We start from the raw sequence: 21456 nt of genomic DNA on the forward strand, positions 1-21456 counted from the left end.
CTTCATTTATGTAGTGTTTTTTGTACATTTATTATATACCTATTCATATAAAAATGTATGCTTGATGAAACCTTTTCATTTTTGTTATCTAAATTAAGTTATGATTTTTATAAATACCACAATTATTCCTAATTCCATGAATCTTTGCGGCCTCAAAAAATTAGAGTTGGATTGAGTTACAGATCCAAAATTTCATATTTAGCTTGTCTACCGCCAACAATACAACATTTTAAATTGTTGTCGAATCCATTTCATTGTGAAAATGTATCATGGAATGACTCATATATGGATATGTGGCAATTATATAGTGTCATCCCCTAGATCAGTATCTCAAAAATTAGGTTGTGAAGAGATTATTAAAGAAGCAAGTACTCGTTTATTTTCTCCAATGGTGTAATAATGAACGACTATCTCAACCTCGTAATATCTGGGCAAACTGAAAGTCGAAAAAAATAAAATATGAATTTTAGTCTTGGATTTGCTAATTATGTATTACGATTTTTCATTTCATGGATCTTTCAATAAAATCTTCCATTTACATGTGAAAGGAATAAAATGGTGGCTTCTAGACATGACAGCCTCGAAAAGTACAAATTTAAGTTTTGTGAACAACTTGCAATGTCTGAACAAGTTGGAATTTCTTCGTCTTACAATACATTATTTAATTACAACATTGGTCATTCTAATTACAAATTATTAATTCAAATTATCATATCATTTGTATCTATTTAAATTACGTATTTATGAACAATATAAATGTGGGCATTTGAACTTTATACTGTCCCAAAGAATAGTTAAATTTCAGTAACTTGTATTGAAATAGTCAAAAAATATTTTATTAATATATCGATCATCCATGAAATATTCAATTATTTTATTATCCTCATCCCAAGTACTGTAAACCTTTCATGTAAAATTATTAACTTAATTTTTTGGTCCCAACTTGTACCAACTACTTATACAAGTTATAACTTGTACACAGCATATAATATACAAAGAATCCATAACTTGGAATTAAACTACTATAAAATGGGCCGTGGTAAAATGATCCGGAATATACGGATGTATTGAGAATACATGCCTTAGAGCAGTATTTCTCAAACTGTAGTCCGCCAGGTAATTTGTTCTAAAATTTCAACGTCTTAAAGAAAAAAAAACCAAATTTCTTGTTCAATAGTCAGCCCCATGGGTATGTTTACCTCATTAATGGCCCCTCTGGCACGGTTAAGAAGACTGCTTCCTTAGAAAAACAAGGAACTGACATATGTAAGAAGTACATTCCAAGTTGAAGAAGATTCCTACGGTGCCTTGGCATTTACATATTATGAAGATAATAAGAATGTACTCTGATTGTCACGTGAGTTGTTCTTCTTATTCATTATTGCACGTGTGTATAGTACATACTACTATGTAGGCAAAGATTCCTCATACGACAACCATATGTAGTATTATTATGTGAAGCAACAACAACAAAAGATGAAACGTTTATAAAGGAAGTGAAAAAATGCATTGAACTCATGATATTACAGATATATCTATGTAATATACATTATATATTATAACTAGATAATATATTATAGTTATAATAATAACAATATCCAATAAAGAGTCCTCTAGTGTGTGTAAAGTGTATCTACATTTATATGTCTATAAAAGAGTTCCGTATTCTTTGAAATGCGCATGGATACTGGAAGCATTCTTGGCTAAAGCAAATAGTAGTATATGTACATATGTATAAGAATTAGAACAGGGATGAGGGAAACTTCCATCATAAAAAGGGCAACATTTCTGTCAGCACTATCAGTGGAGGGGCATATCACAATTTTTCTTTTTTTTTTGCTTTTTTTTAATTAGTATAAAATATGATTGATCTATTTGCAGGCCGTAATGAGTGAGGACGAGGGTCATGTACGGCCCCTGGGCCACCAGTTGCCCATCCCTGAATTAGACTGTTTCGTATTCGGTTCAATATTTCCCCTTCCCTTTCCTCTTAAGCAAAAATTATCAACACCTTAATATTAGGTATGAAATTTAGCAAGTAGACGTATGAAATAACCTAGTAACTTTTCCTCTACCTTTATTTTTTTGTTTTTTATTTTCATCTAGTTACACAATATTTTTTACTCATAAACTAAATACTATAAAATATAAAAGTGTCCTAGTGCAAAGAAAAAACAAATACCAACAACCCAAAGACAGGACAGTCTAATTTACTCACTCACTCTCAATGAATTACTTATCACGGAGTAGTGAATATCTCTAAATAATATATAAATAAATAAAAGTAATGCACCATCCTTGATGTCAAAACCCCTTATATTTTGTCCTTAAAATGTTTTATATATGTATAACTACATGTTTGTACAAAAAGTTTGCCTGACCATGAAAAAAATAATAAATTAAAAGTATTCCGTGATGAAAAATATGGAGGTACATACATAATATACAAATTATAATTTCGAAACAAGTTATTAAAAAAAATGAAGTAAATATTGGCAATCATTGTTGAAAAATCAATTGATGAGAGGGAGAGCTAGAGAGAAAGAGGGGCTCGTGTCATTATTTAATCATACCTTCCAAAAGGAATGATTTAATTATGCGGAATAAATAGGGAATTACAACAGGGTTTTTATTAAACTAGACATAAAATGCAGCCATAAATGGATGATTCTCTTCCATAGTTTTCCATATAAGCCAAAGAAAGACTGGGGCTAGCTGATACGAAATTCAGTTTGTGACGTACTATGACGTGTACTATTTAGCAGTGATGTATTGCGATTGTTATCTTGTTATTATATACTTATGAGGGTATTTAATGTACATTCTCTATGGGAGTCAGTTGGATTTTACTTGCACTCAAAGATTGTCGAATATTGCCATATTCTAGGTCACTTCAATTACTAAGCATGTACAAAGATGAACTTTTTTAATCTAATGTGACTTCTAAGACTTACTTGATACCATTAGTCATTACTAGTCTTAGAATTTGTGAGCGATGGCTCAATCGCTCAAAAAATTCCTCACTTTCACCTTTTCTGTGTGAAAATTGCTTATTTTTCTATACTAGTATGAAATAAAAATAGAGAAAAATTGGATTTAATTAGATTGCACAACGTCTTTTGATGACATTTTTCGAAAGATATGCACGAAAAAATATTTCCTTTTGTTAGGCTCTCTTTTTGGAAGTAAAACTATGTATATGATGCAATCAGGGTAATGATTATAGGATTAAACATGTAAGGTATACAGATTATGGCAACATCCAATTGGAAGAAAGGTAAACTTTTCCCAAAAATTAACAATTGAATCTTTAAACAAGAGAGAGAGATATTAGAACAATTGAAAATGAAACTATTAATTTAACAAAAAGGAAGTCCTGTAGACCCTTTTGGAGGATAAGCGTCGTCTTGTAACTTTCTTCAGCGGTGAGAAGAAGTGGACCGTCAACATGATATACAACATCCAAAACGACCGCTTCTTAGCTGAAAAGAAGGTCCCAATGGTACACACAACCAAGTTTACGGTCTCGGTCGTGCCGTTGGTGATCATTGGATCCAACAGGACGGTGATGCCACCGATCTTCTTCAACCAAAAAGGGTGGATGAGCACTGACAAGTACTGCGATGTGCTGAAGGACAAAGTCATTAAAACCAACAATGGGAGCTACGGGTTCACCTTCCAGCAGGACTCAACCCTACTCATAAGGCCAAGAAGACCCTCAACTTGCTCAAAGAGAACTTCTGGTGCCTTTCAGGCTTGGCCATCTAACTCTCCCGATTTGAACCCAGAGGACTACTTCTTTTAGGGAAGTTAGAGAGGCAAGTCTGCTCGAGGCCCCACAACAATTTGGCGGACCTCAAGAAGTTGATCCTCAAGTTATGGGCCAAGGTAAAACCAGCACACGTTGTCTCGGCCTATTCTTCCTTTCGGATCCACCCCACCAAGGTCATCGTCGCCAATGGCAGACACACTGAATTATCCTTTTCTCCATCGATGGATGAACAACTTTTTTACAGAAAAAAAAAATTATGTAAGATTAAAATTTCAGGAGTCAATACCTCATTTACCTGCACATCCCTGTATTTATGATGTATATTTTTAAATATTATTATAAGTTAATTCAACCATAAGCATTTAATCAGAAACCTTTTTTATCATTAGATCAAGGATAAATTGAGCCAAACTTCAAACACTAATACATCACTGAATACTTACAAATATTTCGCCTTTTAATTGACCACAAATATGAATATTTTGACACAATAAAAAAGGTTGTGGAATGTAATATGAAGCTTGAATTTCATAAAAAAAAAATAATCGAGATGAGAATAATTACACTAATATTGTAAATTCAGAAAATGAGCCAGAGAGCTAAGGATTAAGTGTTACTCACCATCTTTAAAGAGCCGTAGCATTTACCGCATCATTATTCTATAAAAGTCCTGAATCATAATTATTTGTAAAAATTTAAGTTTCTCAACTTATCCACGTATTCAGTATAGTTTACGTGTGAGCAGGGCCTGACGAAAAGATGAATATGCGGTATCCTATTCTTCCTTTAATTTTTTAAGAAATTGGTTTTCTTTTTAGATATATATCTTTATCCATATTTAAAATAATAATTATCTAGGTCAGTATAAGTCTCTTAAATCAAATTTTCTAAAGTTCTAAAGTACAGATAAAATTCTTGGATAATTTTTAGGCATTCCACAAATTTGAATACAGCCTACGATTGACTCAACTACGTCTATGAAATATTGGGCAGTATGTAGGTATATGTTGAGATGTAATTTTTTTGTGAGGATTTTCTCATTTTCTTTATGTTTGTTCAAGATTTTTTTTTTTTTTACTAACCACAAATTTTGAAAATATACATTATTTCATTAGAACATTGATCATTCTAATGCTTAACTATTAACTGATACTGTCATTTCATTTTGATACATTATAATTACAAAATTATTTTGTATTTATGAATTATATAACTGTTGGCATTTCAACTTTATAATGTGCCACATCATACTTATATTTTAGTTATTTGTATTGAAATAGTCGGTAATTACATCATGAATATGGATCATTCATCGAATATTCTTCATCCCAAGTAGTGTAAATCCTTCCTTTTAAACTATTCCTCTCATTTTTTGGTAGTAACTTCTACAATTTGCTTATACAAGTTACAACATCTACAAAAATCGCTGGAACCATTGTTGTACAACATAAACCAAAACATTATTGGCCCAGTATATATCAGAAATTTTCTGGGTCACTTTCGAGACGTTTTTCCCTTTCAGATAATAAAGATGTAATGTATGGCAAATTTCTTCTTTTGATAATAATTCCCCACAATAATTCACACTTGAACTGCCGAAGAGCAATACTGTCCAATAAAGCACTTGTAGTATATACTCACATCTTTACAACACTTAATCGTATGATCCAATGTGACCAATAATGAACAAGATATACTTAGTTTCAAAATGTGGCGGGAAATACGAAATTACTTTTTCTCCCAAATTATTATTTACACACACAAAACGTGGAGACGACTCCTCTAGTGTATAATTGCTTCCATAAAGGCTAAAAATAGTCAAAGAGGAACAATAAAATAAAGAGGGAGTCATAATTTCCTCAAAGTAATTGAGATTGTGTACAAAGAAAAGTCCAATAATATATGTATGCATAGTTTAGAGGTCACAGGACTTATCCAAGCATAAAACCTAATAAACGAAGTAAAAACTAAACAACAACTAATAATAATTAGTTATTTCTCTTCTTCTACGAGAGAAACCTCACTGCAGAAGTAATAAGTAAGCTTTTTACTAATCATATTAATATGCATGCAAGTATACATATATATAAGTCAAATTGTATTTCTATGAAGAGCTAATGAAGGATCCTTCACTCTCAAGTCCTTAATTATAGACTGGCTCTAAATGCAATCTGAGGAGTGCAAATGACGTATGAATATTAGCACTCCCCTAATATACATAATATTTCCATTTGGATAATCATCATCGTCACTACCTATGGCTATGTATGTACAACTTAATTAGAGAGATCCAATCAAGTGCATTCAAATAGGGGGGGAGATTCTTTGTCTTAATAAATATATTATGTGTGTGAGAAGGGCATTAAAAAACTCCTTGATACTCTTCCATACATACATATATATATATATTAGGGGTGGGACGGTACGCTAAGCCCACAGTTTGGTACGAACCACGGTACATCCTTCACTGTATGATAATAAAATGTTTTGTTAATAGAATTAATGTAGTTTTTCAGGTTTTTTCGATATTTTATTCTTTAATAATTTTGATTCTGGACAAATCCTAAACTATTCCTAAATATACTTAACTGTCCCAAAAAAAGAAAGAAAAAAGATTGATATAAAGTATACACTGATCATATAATTTTACTATTTATAATTTTTTTTTTTTTACTAAAAGATGAGCTTGTCTGTATTTTCCTGTAGTAAACCAGACTAATTAGCAATCACAATATCGCCATCAATTTTGTAAAAATAATTAGCAACGCAATTGCTCCGGTATATTTAGTATAATATATAAATCAAATAAAAAAGATAACTGGAAAAATAACTAAAATTTTATAATAAACAAATATTTTATATGTGATAATATGTATGTACTGTTCCTAGGGTAAAAAGTTGCGAACCAACCTGCAGTACAACCCCGTACCATACCAGTCCTAATGTTTATATGGATCTTGAAATGAGAAACTGAGGCAAACGGGTCTCCAATGGTTTTATTATGCTATCACTTCATGCACAAAAGATCCAATAATCACATTACTCTTTTGCTTGTTCGATTGATATGAAAAAAAAAACTCATTTGAAATGAATTGCACTCGTCGAAAAAGTCTTAAATGTGTATCTAATATACCACTTTTTATTTATGTGCATACACCTTTTCCAAAGACAAATTGATGATGATTAGTGTTGTTTCATTTTTAAGATAGGACCACAGACAACAGACTTGTCATGAATATTGGTATTTTCTATAATCATCATCAAAGTAAAATAAACTATCATTAAGTTTCAAATAAATTTCAATTATTACTAAACGTTTGTTTTTTTATATTGTGGTTTTGTTTATATCCCTTATATGTATATTTAGTACTGGAAAAACAATGATTCGGCAATTATGTATGATTATCACTACTTATATTTTTAGGTTTATCTACTCTTGGGTAGTTTTAAAGAAGGGAAATATACTTAAATCTAGTTCTATCGATTAAGATTTAAAAAAAACATACTACTTACTTGACCTGGTAGTATTTAAAACCTAGCAAACAATTAAATGATAATTAATCAACCTAAATTGACTTAGGCTATACTTGTTTGTTTAATATGAAGTGTAATGTATGTATATATAGGTAGGACAGTTGTTTTTTGTGATATTTCATGTTTCTTCATTATTTAATAGTTTGATTGCCGGAATATAATATAATTTCAATCAAATTGCACACGATGATATTGTCTTGGAATGAAATTACTCACAATCATATTGATTACAATGATGGTACCCAAAACAAATTTGTCTCACACTTATAAAGTACAACACAATTTTAGTACGCTACGATATTACACCAACCTTTTTACCACAATAATTCTAGAATGAACCTCCTTAAAATAAAATAAAAAGGACGCTCTAATATAATGAATGATTATGCTATTTAATAATGGTTCATAAAGTATGATATAGCAATGAGCAATGCATGCATATAACGACGTATGTAGGCACATTTGAACAATGCATATCCGTAAAAACACACTTCAAAAAGACACCATATCACTGTGAAAGTTACGTAGACATCATTATTTATTATAGTAATTATTGTTATTGAATTCTGGACAATGGAAGAGTATAAAAACAAGCAATAATTGAGTGAGAGAATCAGTGTAACTACATAGGTAGATATGTACATTGTATATCCGTAAAAATATCTTCTTCTTCAATCATAAAAATACTCCGCCTCGGCGCTATTCAGCACTAAAATTGTAATAATCATGTTCATTATTTCAAAAAAAAAAAGAAAAAAAGTAAGAGTTGGTAATATTAAAAAAAAAGACCAACTGTAATATTTCCACAATTTATTTTTCAAGGAAAAGATTTCCAATTAATGGACTTCATGTTGTTATTATGAAGAAAGAGAGAGAGAGTGAATTAATAAAAATGTCTCTAAGGAAATTTAAAGGACAATACCATATCACAACCATATTTATGTACCCATGAATATATTATGTACACATGTGATAATATGAACAGATGTAATCTATAATTTGCAATTCCATGCGTATTTCATAACACAAAATAAATTGAAAATCAAGGAATTCCATATAAAGGAATGATGATAGGAATATAATTGAGAGAAAAAGTGAAATTTCATAAATTATTAGGAAAATAAAAACTTTTTCTTCTTCTTTCTTTTATTCAATGCTCCAATCATTAAAAAAAATATCAAATATTATATACTCAATCATGAAAACATGAAATGCTCAAACAAAGAGGTTTAGGTTATGTATGTATGTATTTATATGTAATGCAGGGGTGGGCAGAAGTATTCGGACATATTTCTAATTGCTTTTTTTCTTTTAAATTTAGTGCGTTTGCCTTTCTAAGTTCTAACTTAACCTCAACGTACCATCCATAGACAACAACTTTTTTATATATTCTTAATCTGTTTAGTTTCACCATGAAGCAGAAAGAGAACAAACGTAAAGTGAGGGTAGAATTGTTTGACGATGCTAAGTCAATATTAAAAGTCAGTAAATATGCCAGGAGCACCGTCTATGAAGTCTACAAGCGACTGAAGGCGGATAAGGGGCTTTCTCATTCCTCATGTGGTTGACAAAAAGCGGGCTTGGTTCAAGATATCCATCAAAGCCAATCCTGGCATATCAATGGCGGCTCATTCGTGGAGGTGGTCTATCAGTAGAAGGAATGCGGTCAGGCCCATCAAGGAAGACATTGGCTTGAAGTTCTTGAAGGTGTCACCTTTTTACCACGATGATGAAGGACGTCAGGTTGGAAAGAGGCAAAAAACTTTTGCCAAATTTGTATATCAAATCAAAGCATCATCAAGCTATTGAGTGGCTTTATTTTGGACACTGCCTACAACCCAAATAATTACTGCTGGCTGGTAGAGAACAGATGTAATGTTCCTCTTGTGATGTAAACCAAGTTTCCGTCGAAGATAAAAGTGTTTGGCTTGATCATCAGTGACGGAAATACTTGTGATCCCTGTAGCTCTTTATGAAGAGGAGCATGTCCCACTTAAATAAGGAATGCATAATAAAGGCCTATTCATCCTTTATGTACCGTTTACAGTTGGCGATAAATGACGAGGGTGAGGTTACTGAATGATACAAACAGGTAATTGTTCAATTTAAACTTTATATGTTATATATTTTGTATTAAGATGTCATTTACTATTATTTAAACCTATTTGAAAATGTTGTCCGAATACTTCTCTCCACCCATGTAAGAAAATAATGAACTTAAAAGAAAACCAGGATTCTTTTATTTTTTCCTTCTCCCCTCACTCCCTTCGTCCTTCTTAAATGTTATTCATTACATATGAGTTTTAGTTGTTAAATCTATAGCATGATCACCTTATACAACATATGTACCTATGTAGATAGATTGGTATTATACCAATTAGTGGCGTGTTAGTCCTTGTTTATTCGGTCCACTGGTTCAGTCCTTGGTCCTTAAGCCTATCAGTACTAGAAAAGATTTGAAAAAGAAGAAATAAAGTTGATTGACGTTATCAAAGACCGAAATTTATAAATTTTGAGACTGGTATAGACCGGACCAAGACGGAACTAGACAGGACTACAGTCCTAAATAAGGACCCTACTTATAATATATACCAAAATGAATCCCAAAAAGTTTTAAATAAAGTAAACAAAAACAACATTGAATACACTTGTATGTAGTATAAATGCACCTTCAAAACATTAAATCTAATTGCCTTCGTTTAAACCTAAGCCACTTCAAGGAATAAAGTCATATACATATGCTGCATGACTTATGCACAAGAAGAAAATACTCGACTAGTCACTATAGGTACTACAAGGATATTCCATACCTCAATTTAACCTCTTGTCGCCGGCCCATGTATGTAATAGATGTAAGGGTATAGAGAAAATCCAAGGGCCTGACCTTTCCCTTTCTGAGGTCAAGTCTATTATTTATAATAACAATAAGGAATAAAATGGTCGGGCTGTTAATGAATACCATGGCTCTACTTACATACATACATATTTTTAACCAAAAAAAAAAAAAACTCCTCTATATATATAATTTTGCAAGCCACTCTTTCTTATACACAGACTTTTCTTCCTCATAATAATAATACCCTCTTTATTCATGCAAATAAAAATATATTATGCAGCTTACCTAGATACTATTATTATTAATAATATTATTACTATTATCTATGGCTAGGGTGTATATACAAACAGGTGAACCTCAAGAACATTAATAATCATATATACATATATGTGATGATCTGAATCACAACACATTAAATATCGTGCATAATATGTGTAACTCTCCGTTAGGATGGATCTTTTGGAATGTGAGAGAGTGTCAAATTTTTTAACTGACATCCCATTTCCCCGAATTTAATCATCTATTGGGTGTAGCGACGGCCCTGTGAATAACTTTGTACTCCTAACCTCACAACTTCAGTAATGACAAACATAATATCCCAGAAAAAATTTATTCAGCATATCATAGCTTGCTTTTTTGAATAAACAAAGATGTTGATTATTTTCCTTTCAGCTGACTCTAACTATTATGAACTCAAAAAAGGTATAACAGAGAATTTGGATTTTTATACTAATTCATATTAATCAAGGGACTTGGCTTATAATTCCTGTTATTTCATACTCAGTCATTGATAAGACTATCAATTAAATGTATATTATAATAGGTTGAGAGTGGATAAAAAAGATAGTCTTGTATAGCAATTATAGAGCTGAGCAATGTCAGATCTGCGTTTGCACAAAGTTTTTAAGCCATTACTTATCCTTACTATTTGTACTATTATTTTAGTAAACGTTCCACATTCAATTGTGAGTCAGTAATTTTTTGCAGTGTGTTTAAACACTAGCAAGTACCTATATGTGAATAAACTAGAACATTAAAACGTTTGTAGGAATGGATTTACTATTACAAAATGGAGGTTTCCTGTATTCATAAATACTTAGATACAATAACCTTTGCGCCGTAGATTAAAAGTTAGTGTACAAAAGAAAAAAATATCGCCTTTAATTTTCTTTTATATTTTTGTGGCTTCATCTTCTACACGAACCGATATATAGATAATCGGTATATTTAATAATGATGGCCTCTTATTTATGAAGCATATAGTTTGAGTTATGAGAAGGAATGGAAATTCACTGCACAAATAGATGAATATCTAATCTAAAGTTTTTTTTTGTCTAAATTGCATTAATGCTCATTAAGAATTTCTTATAATTAAGTAAATAAGTTACATAGGTGAGCAATATGTTCTTTCAAATAGAACCACGTTTAATTTCTTTCTTAAAAAATTAGAAGAAAAGAGACATGATCAATAATCGAGTCAAATCAATAAAAGTGTCAATCATTCCCTTTCACAGGCAAAATGATTCACAATAATACGTTTTGTAAAAGATGAAACAAAAAATAATATGTATTTTTAAGAATAGATGATTTACAAAAAATCAACAATGGGAAATTGCGTACATTACAAAATACGTCAATTTTGTAATTTCCACAGGGTGTATACGGAACATTAAAGCCCCTTGGACGAATAATTATAATTATTGTTATTATCATAATTCAAAAAATTATTATCAATAATAATATTAATCGACAAACCACGACATGATCATAGATTTTTTTCTCTCGTATCACCTTCCTATAAGAAGATGATGATTATACAATCATAAAGTCGTGCTCAAAGTGCCTTTTAGCTAACCAACCCATGAACACAAAATACTCATAATAATCACATGTGACTAAGTATTGTAAGTATGCCATCGATTGAGCCATTTCGATGATTATGGACTAAAAGAGTTTATTTTGAAGGATTCTTCATTAACGGATGATTACGGAAATAAGTGTTTAAAAAAATGGCATTAGTCAAAAAGAGAGTGATGAATATATAATCTTACCTGCAAAAGGATAAAAAAAGAAATTGATTATAAAAGATATCAAATATATTTAGTTATAATTCAAAGAGAATTTCAATACTTTTTTTATATACCACACAGTGTGCTCAACCAACTAAAGAGTAGCAACCAAAAACTATTTATTTCTCTGTTTATCTGTTTGTTTCCCCTCATTATTTAATGTGCATGCACGTATGTACTTGAAACAACAATCCTCTCTGGACAAATAAAGCATATACAATATATATATACGTTATACAATCATGAAAATGACTTGCAAAATTCTCAACAAATAATAAATACATCTCACTAAAATGGAAAAGAAATACCAAAATATTTAATAAATAAATAAAATTGATAAAATACGATCTTTGAATGAATGAATAATTAATTAATCAATCGCAAAAAAAGAAGTAGAATAATTTATTAATTGAAAAGATCCTTAATTAATAAATAATAGCTACTAATATCCATTCAAGTAGTATCCACGCATTAAATTATGCGTGTGATATTGTAAGAGAGGCAATAAAGACTCAATTCGTGTGTGTTTGCAATATTAATCAAAGAATATCAAGTTATGATCAATATTGTAGCATCTTCATTGATACATATATAGATATTAATTGCTGAAAATCGCCATGAAAAAAGTAGTAGATTAGGTGGCTATACTTAGGCGCTTTAGAGCCGACTAAATAAAATAAAAAATGACCTGTGGATAATATAAATTGTACAACAATATTATATAATTTTCGAGTACATAACCTATTTCATCCCATCCCAGATGGGCATTTGTAGAGTGCCAGGGAAAAAACTGAGCATGGTAGACTTCGTTACCTATCTTGCAATATTTCCAAGAAAAAGAAACAGAAGAAAAGTACGAAATCAGTTGGTAGTCAACCAATTATTGACAACTATGGAGTTATTATTTAGCAATTGTTTCCAGCTTCATAAGAACTCATTCTAATTCAACCAGTCAACTTTCAAATCACTAATAAAGGCAAAATAAGCAGAAAATCGTCAGCTGAATAGAAAATACAGTCTCAATTTGTATGCTAGTGAGTTAACCCCGCGGGTACTATTGACTTAATAAATAATACCCATGTTAACATTAGCTGGTGGTTTTATATAATTTAACTAGCAAACAGGCTCAAAGTCTATATGTATTTTAGAATATCCCGAACTCGTTTATCTATGGATAGTAACATTTAACTGATTATCACTAATAGATATATCATAATTAAGAAAGTTTAATTCGTTAAATATGTTAATATTTTCAGCCTTTTACCACTTGTTTCAATGATATATACGTCAAGTACAAATAGGGCAGATTTTAGCGTAGGCATAGGGAGCACTCACTTAAAGCCTCGCGTTTTAATGTTAGAAATAGGGTTCTTGTTCTTTTGGAACATTTATTATCCTTTAATTAGAATAAAGTATGAGTTAAATAAAGATTTGTATCTGTAAATATAATTTCTAAAAATCAGGATTAGACATTATTTTTAAGAAAAGATTAGAAATTATTTTTCGGGAAAAAAATATAAATTAAATTCAAATTTTAAAATAGGAAAGAAAAAAGTTCTACACATTTATCTTTACCACATACCCCGCTGACGGTAAAATTATCCCTGTGTACACGGTGCTAGTTTTAATGAGAGTAAAAAGATTGTATAATATGGAAGTTGGGATCAAAAAATGAGATGAAGCATTAATAATTAAGAATTTAGAAATTCAATTAGATATTTGATATACATAGAAGATCTAAGTTCAAGTATCCATAGTTATATTACTCATAAATAAAAAAATAAGTAAGATTAATTTTACAAAATGAAATGTTAGCATTTATTATAACATGAAAAGTAATTAAAATGGTTGTTCTTAATGATTAAATAAGGCATTATTATGAAAAAATGGTAACTTGTACAATATACATTTAATAAGGGTATAAAATAGTCTTTCTCCAAAAATTGTACATACTAAATCTTTGAGGATTGTTACTAAAATTAAAAAAACTTCTTCTGAGCTGTAATCCTACTGGCATTTTTTGGCGAAGCTTAAAAATGGTCATTTGTTCTTCTTTTTTGTTATTAATTGACGCCTACAAATATATAACTTATATTGATATTCCTACTTTTTAAGCTAGATTAAATCCTACTTTTCTGGGGGAAATACTTTAAAACAATGACTAGAACCACTTATGAAACCAACATAAGCACATAAAAAATTGAATTTCATAAGACTATACATATACCAACAGTTTATGATTGTTTTATAATAGGCCTTTTGCCCATCTAAATACATAAGACTGCTTAGTATGACAACATACTAAAATACTTTAGGGTAATATATTTATATGTATATATATATTTTTTTTTTTGACAAATTAAGAAAGTAAATTATACAGAGAGTATTATTTGGATTCTAATTCCAGATGGGAATAACATTTTTAATCAGCTTTCTTTTTCTAATATAATTGCATTTGTGCATCATCTTTATCTTTTCACCAAGTCTCAAAAAATTTATAGGGCTCATATACGGTAAATTGAGAAGCCAGCGCAAATGATATTTAGACCGATAGACTTTTACTCAATCAGCAATATGGCAGGGATCACCGTCTTCCATATTTAAATATTCTTATTTATGATGAGATAAGTTTAAAAAAACCCGACCAATCTTGTATATTTCATGGGCCATATACATGTGTGTATCTCTTAATCCTATTTTTTAAACCTTTTTCCGATTTAATCTTTCTAAAAATATTTAGATATAGATATCCATATGACTGTAATTTTATATTAATTGAGCTTTGGGTAGGGTTGAAAAAACTTACTATTTTTCAACCTGTTAAAGCCCCTGTAGATTCAAATTATTACATTCTACTTTTTCTAGATATAAGTAAAGAAAGTTTAAGCCTCATTGAAGAAAAAAATATACATATTTAAAGACACTCAACATTAAATATAAAGTCTTGTTTCCACTATTTTGAGGTTGCATTTGTAATTTTTGGACCTATCCTAGGGATTTCATTCGCAAGACTATCAACATTTGGAACAAAAAATATGATAGTCTTAAGTAATTATTTCTAAAATGTTCTTCTTGATTTGATCAAACAAATTTTAAGAAGCTGTGATATGACGTCCTTTCAACCAATAACTCTTAGATTGGACTTCAAATATTTTAAAAATAAGATTGAGGGGGAGCTGAATTTGTACCCATAAATGGGATCTGTTGGTTAATGTCATTGTCAATTTTCAATCTGAAAAGATGGGATTTCAATTTATCGAAAAAGAACTTCATAGTTTTTACTCAGAGACTCTACATATAGGTATAAAGATTATAAAAACTAATGGGGTATGTACTAATTGGGAAACGAATCATAATGGATTATGTAAATGACAGATTTGAACGTTTTCCGCCTGATACTCATTACCAGTTACGTAAATCCTATGAATTTTTTAGCTGGCTTGTTGTTGTTTTTTTTCGAATTGGTAATTTAAAGAATTAATTTTCTTTTCCTTAGCAGTGATCATTATTATTTAATTCCTGAGGAGTGAACATCCTTTCCTAAATAGCTTCAATCCTATTCAAACCCAGTTTGAACGTGCGCGTGTGTTTATAAAAGACGGAGCGTAACCCTGAGGATTTATTGCAGAATTATAATTGTAAGTCTTTGTTGGACTCAGAGTAGAATTTGGGATCGACATCGGAGAAATTCTAGTAAATGTCCTTATTTATTTCCATTTCTCCTTCTTCCCTTGTTACAGCTGATTGTAACTAATGTAATGAAACGTCATGAGCATTATTCTTTCTCTCCTCCAAAACAGTCTTCAAATTGTCCATAATGACTTTCGGTTTCTTTTTTTAACATGCTTATTGTACACAGGATTTTCATCACTACTCATTACATGGTTTATTCTTCTTCTTTATTATTTTAAATAAAGATTAATTAAGAAGGAAAAATGCGTGACTCAGAGGTTTAGCTCGTCTTCATGGTTATAACAATTACACGACGAGATGATCAATAATGATAATAACAACAGTATATGATCTTATGTCTTCATACAATTAAAAGATAAAATTTCAGTTTCTCTCTCTTCCCCCCCCCTCCTCCTTTCGTCCCTCATAAGGAACAAGGAACGATCAAACCCCATTTACATATATAAGTACCTTTATTATTATTTTATCTACCCACAACCAAAAATGGATCGAAAACCATTCAGAGAGGCTGACTAATATACCTTTGTATTCTTTAAGATATTTGATTGTAATTTTTGGTGTATGTTTATGGTTACAAATGAAGATGTAATGTAATCCCTCCTTCTTGAAAATCTATTAAACCCGATAGACAACTCTCATTTTCTACATATACATAAATATACGAATACAAATTTCCAGCATAAAATGTATCTTAGTTGACTTGAAGTCAAATCTATAAGCCAAGAAGTGAAACAAATAACATGTGATCAATATTTGTTCAAATACAGATGGTTACACGACAACTTTTTATTCGCTAGGGGTGTGGAGTTTACGATTTGAATATTACTCTATGACTAACTACAATTAATTATCCAAATTTTTGAAGGATTTGAGCCCTTTGAATTGAGATGACTTGCAAGAAAGGTTCTCTAGATATTTGTTTTCGATATTAAAAGAAAATAATTTTTGGCACTGGAACTTTTACTAATTTTTATGATTGTGAATCATATAATTTAAGTAATATGTATTGTATAAATCCAAATTATCCATCTTCACGACTCTCTTCGACAAGTAAATGTGTCTGAAAATACTGTCAAATATTTCTGACATATATAATACATAAGTGACATCTCTGAGATGAATACATTTCCATTGTAACCCCTCTTTGGTCGCTATTGACGCCAATTCGTCCAAATGTTGCCCATGATACCACATACATATGCATATGAATGTCAACCAATTAATCACAAAGTCCATATATGTGTTGGTGTAATTGCACAACAAATAAATAAGTTGAAAATAAAGCAGTCATGAACCTAGGTTAGTTTTGTCCACCAGGTATTCTAGAAAAACTGCATGATTTAAATGCCCCCCCAAAAAAATTGCACATAAGTACGAGTATATCGTATATTAATGCAAAACATAAGTGCAAAAAATGAAATTAATTATGTAAAACTATAAATGATTACAGAATCTTCTTTTTTGACATTTTTACGATGTTAATTCTATGCACCTAGGTATGTACGAGTGCAAATGTTAAAACTCAGTTCGATCTTAATTTTTTTTTCTTCGCCAATTTGGACCGATATTTTGGTCGAGACCACGGATCAAAATTTAATCCTTTTCAACTTGTATATATTTCATAATTACGAAATATATGAGAGTATAAATTTTCTTTCCAACATGCAAAACTCTATTTTACTTAACTTCTAAAAAATAAACAGATTTAAATGATGAAAATTTTGTAATCTTTATAAATGGATAAACAAATGATATTTTATGCTATAGGTCCTAAAATTAGCTCATTTCCAAAATATGAAGTTATTGACAACTTGCACAAGTCTGTCCTACCCAGTTATAAGAGTTGAACAGTGTACCGTTTAAACTTCATATAGAGAAAAACACATAACCTCATCAACAATTCATTTATCAAATCGGTTTTGACCAATTTTAAAATATAACAGTTCTTTTAGAGGGACGGATCTAGAGCAAGCCTCTAAAAAAGATCGACTTATTTAGGTCTAATAATAATTATAACGATTACAGTGAGATCAAAACCCAACATTAGTATCCCCAGGGCCTAATGAGGAAGAGACATTATCCATCCTTCTCAAACTCATATATTGTGAATGTAGGTAGGTCTTTTACCTTCGTCAATCAAAAATCCCTTACAAATAAGGATATTTTCCTTTTACATATCTCAGTATGAACATAATTACAACCATACGTATTTGGTTCTGGTTTTTCTCCTTCGTCTGCTTCACAATCCATCTTACAGACAAAATCCCCCCGACTAAGAACTCACAAATCATGAGGGGAAATAGTTATAATGCCGCCTTCTTCTTCTTTATCATCTAATTGAATATTGAAAACCATCATAATATTATGTATTTGTGTGTGTTACTACTATGAGAAGTCCCTCGTTTATACTATATGTACATATTTATATTCATCTCTTTTATTTTCAACATCTCTTTTATCTATGAAATCAAACTACTATCAAGGTGGTAGTTCCTTACTCTATCCGAACTTCTGTTTAGTTCTGCCGTTAGCACTTGTATTGATTTTCGTTCAGAGGTAGATTTATTTATTTATTTTTTGTTTCGTCCTTAAGAATTTTTTCTACAACAAAATTATTAATTAATTCCATTTATAAACAAAGGTTGCAAATAGTTTTTTGATAATCTTTTCTAAAAAAATTATTTTTCCTAAAATAATACTAAGTTTGGACAGGTTCAAAACCGAATTTTTCTACGAGACCGGAGTTAGACCTAAATAATTAAAATTTAAACGATCTCAGATTGGTTTATGATTTCCAAATCCAATCATAAACTAGTTAATACGACTACACTAGACTAAGATATTGGGAGATTGAAACCAAATGGCGTCTTGACTCCTCTACACCGAATATATTAGAAGGAGCAAGATCTGATTTTTTAATTAATATTATAATTATCTTTTTTTTTATTAAATAAAGAAGATGGGGGTCACTTTGAAAGTTGTAGCGTTTTTTTAAAATTTTAATAAAAGGAAAGTTGTAATCTAATTGCTTTGGTCCAAGACAGACCTTGAATAATTGGTCTCAAGCCCAAACGGATCTTGAGAATCACAAAATAATTTATTTACATTTACCAAGAGTAGGGTTAGTGGTCATATTTTTATAATAATTATTATAAATCCCCCTTAGACAAATATCAATGCCTGAAAGTAGATGTTCAAGAAAAATGACGTCGAAACTTATGATTAGTTAAAACATCATTTTTAAATGTATCTAGCGGACCTGGTAAGATTGTAAATAGTTAAGATGAGATGGCTACAGACGATACAATCACTTTATAAAATCTATTTCCTCGATCTACAGTTCAAAGGCATATACTATATAATTTCATAAGCCTACAACACGTCAATACCGATAATATTATTATGAAGGTAATAAATAGTGATGGTAAAACAACGAATCAATTTTACCAATAACTTTTAATGAGTTGTATATAGTTTAACTCATTAAAAAATTATTGATGCTTAGATCCTAGGCTATACCTATATATATATATATATATTCCTTCATCCCTCCATGTTAATCTTGAATAAATCTTATCATTATCTCAGATTACACGATATTCAAGCTTATATTTCTCAAGACTACTGTGTATAAATGTTGATATTTAAAACGAATGAAATACTTTATACCGAGATCGATTCTATTTTTATTTTTTTAAGCAATTCGACCGTATTGAGTAGAACATACTTCCGACGTCACAAATTGTAACCTTACCCGAAAGATGTCGAAAGATGTAAGGGGCCTAAAGATTAAATAAATATAATACATAATGGTCACTTGCCTACTTTATTTAAATAAGAATTTATAATGATGTAATAACATTTTTGGATATATATTGCATATTAATAGACATCAGACAGATGCATTTTGATAGACAGTAGAGGGTTAAGCTCCCTTTATTTTTCCATTCCCTCCAAATACACAGCAATATTTTGTTACTTTATTTTTATTTTAAATAAAACAAAGGGTTCTTATTTTTATACAATATAGTGGTTGAGGTCTCCAAGATCAACAATGCTGACGTCTCGTAAAAACGATGTATTTTTGTTTGACAGTCTCGCTCCAGGTCTACCTATAACTATTATTTTTATTTGATATATTAATCTACAAAGCCTTCATGATATCTCACGTGCAGCCATCGGTTTCTACTGTTATCTTTTATTGCTCTTTTTAAATATATAAATTGCACTTTCAACGAGTCCATATTTTAAATGAAAGAAAAGATTATGGCATGCCGTATTTGAAGAGCTCTCTGATATGATGTATTGCTGACTGATGTAAAATCCAATAAAAAATTGTCACTTTATTATTATTTTTTTTTTTTTCGGAATCTATAATATTTAAATACGCAATAACCTTAGTAAAATGATTTTTTTTTCTTTTCTCGCCCTGCCCCTTTAAAGAGTAACAAACGAGTAAGTGACGATAAGCCAATCCGGCTGGGTGAGTCTCACTCCGTAGTGATCGGTCTAGATTAATTGGTAAAAAGTGAGGATGTTGCCAGCCTGTACTCTTCTTAGCCACTTCAGGTGAGAATCGCTGAAAGATTTTTCAAAATCAGTAATGGGTTTACTCTTTTCATGTCTCTTTCTAGGTCCAGTCTCTTCATTCTTCTCTCAACTAGAGTGACAGGGTGTTTCATAACAAGGGTGTTACAAAAGGCTTCTCTTATTCATTTACTCGAAACAGTTTCTAGTGCAATATATGCCGGAGTTGGAGGACACGGACGTTTTTATCCGCTTTTTGGATCAAGATCAATGTTTTGCCCCTTAGCGAAAGTATGAAATTCTTCAAAAAGATGCTATTTGAGTGCAGCTGACCGACAGACGTTATCCCATGGTTTTCGAAATACTTGTCACGACTTGTCAGACGAGTGTTAAAGTTGATAGGCTCGTCAGACCCCAAAAGTGGAAGCACATAGTCTATAATTGATCTCCACGATGAACCCATCTCTTTCCAGTACTGTCCACATCTATTCACGGCTCTGAAAACTTCCAGTGGACCTGCAAAGATCCGCTCATTAAAATTGTATTCTGTAATAAGCTGAAATACATATCCAATTCTTTCAGCCCAGAAACTGTTGCATTTTCTTAATCTTTTGAGATTGTCCCCATAGTAATCTCTATTTGAGCTAGATCTTCTCGTATTTTAGCGCCTTCACACAATACTTGAGAATTTGTCAACTCATAAGTCCCCAACTTTTGATAGGGGTTTATGTCCCATGGTTTCTTGAAACATATGCACGAGATTGTCCCCATACTAGGTCTTCTTTCGTATTTTATAAACTTCTTCACACAATATGTTGACTGAGAATATATTTTGTACATATCTCATAAGGTCCTCAACCATAAGGAAGAATATTTATGTCCCATGCCTTCATTTTTTCAAAGCGCGTGAGGGGGCTCTTTTATAAAATGGGACACTTCTCTCCAATTTTTCTTTTATATAGATTTCTATATTTTCATTTCTAATTGTAGCAATCTTCGCCTTAGTGGATACTATAATTCCAAGA

At 30.8% G+C, this 21456-nt stretch overlaps 1 protein-coding gene and 1 long non-coding RNA gene across 5 annotated transcripts in view; one reads left to right on the forward strand and one right to left on the reverse strand.

Annotated features, from left to right (window-relative positions):
• LOC121127580 (protein O-linked-mannose beta-1,2-N-acetylglucosaminyltransferase 1) overlaps positions 1–21456 on the reverse strand; it is an 80044-nt gene that overhangs the window by 24002 nt on the left and 34586 nt on the right. The window lies entirely within an intron of this gene.
• LOC121127582 (uncharacterized) lies at positions 20364–21021 on the forward strand. The gene is made up of 2 exons (XR_005867869.2): positions 20364–20473; positions 20539–21021. It is a non-coding gene; the product is annotated as an uncharacterized lncRNA (long non-coding RNA).

Source organism: Lepeophtheirus salmonis, chromosome 13 (genome assembly GCF_016086655.4).
Source record: "Lepeophtheirus salmonis chromosome 13, UVic_Lsal_1.4, whole genome shotgun sequence".
In the NCBI taxonomy this organism is placed as follows: Eukaryota; Metazoa; Arthropoda; class Copepoda; order Siphonostomatoida; family Caligidae; genus Lepeophtheirus; species Lepeophtheirus salmonis.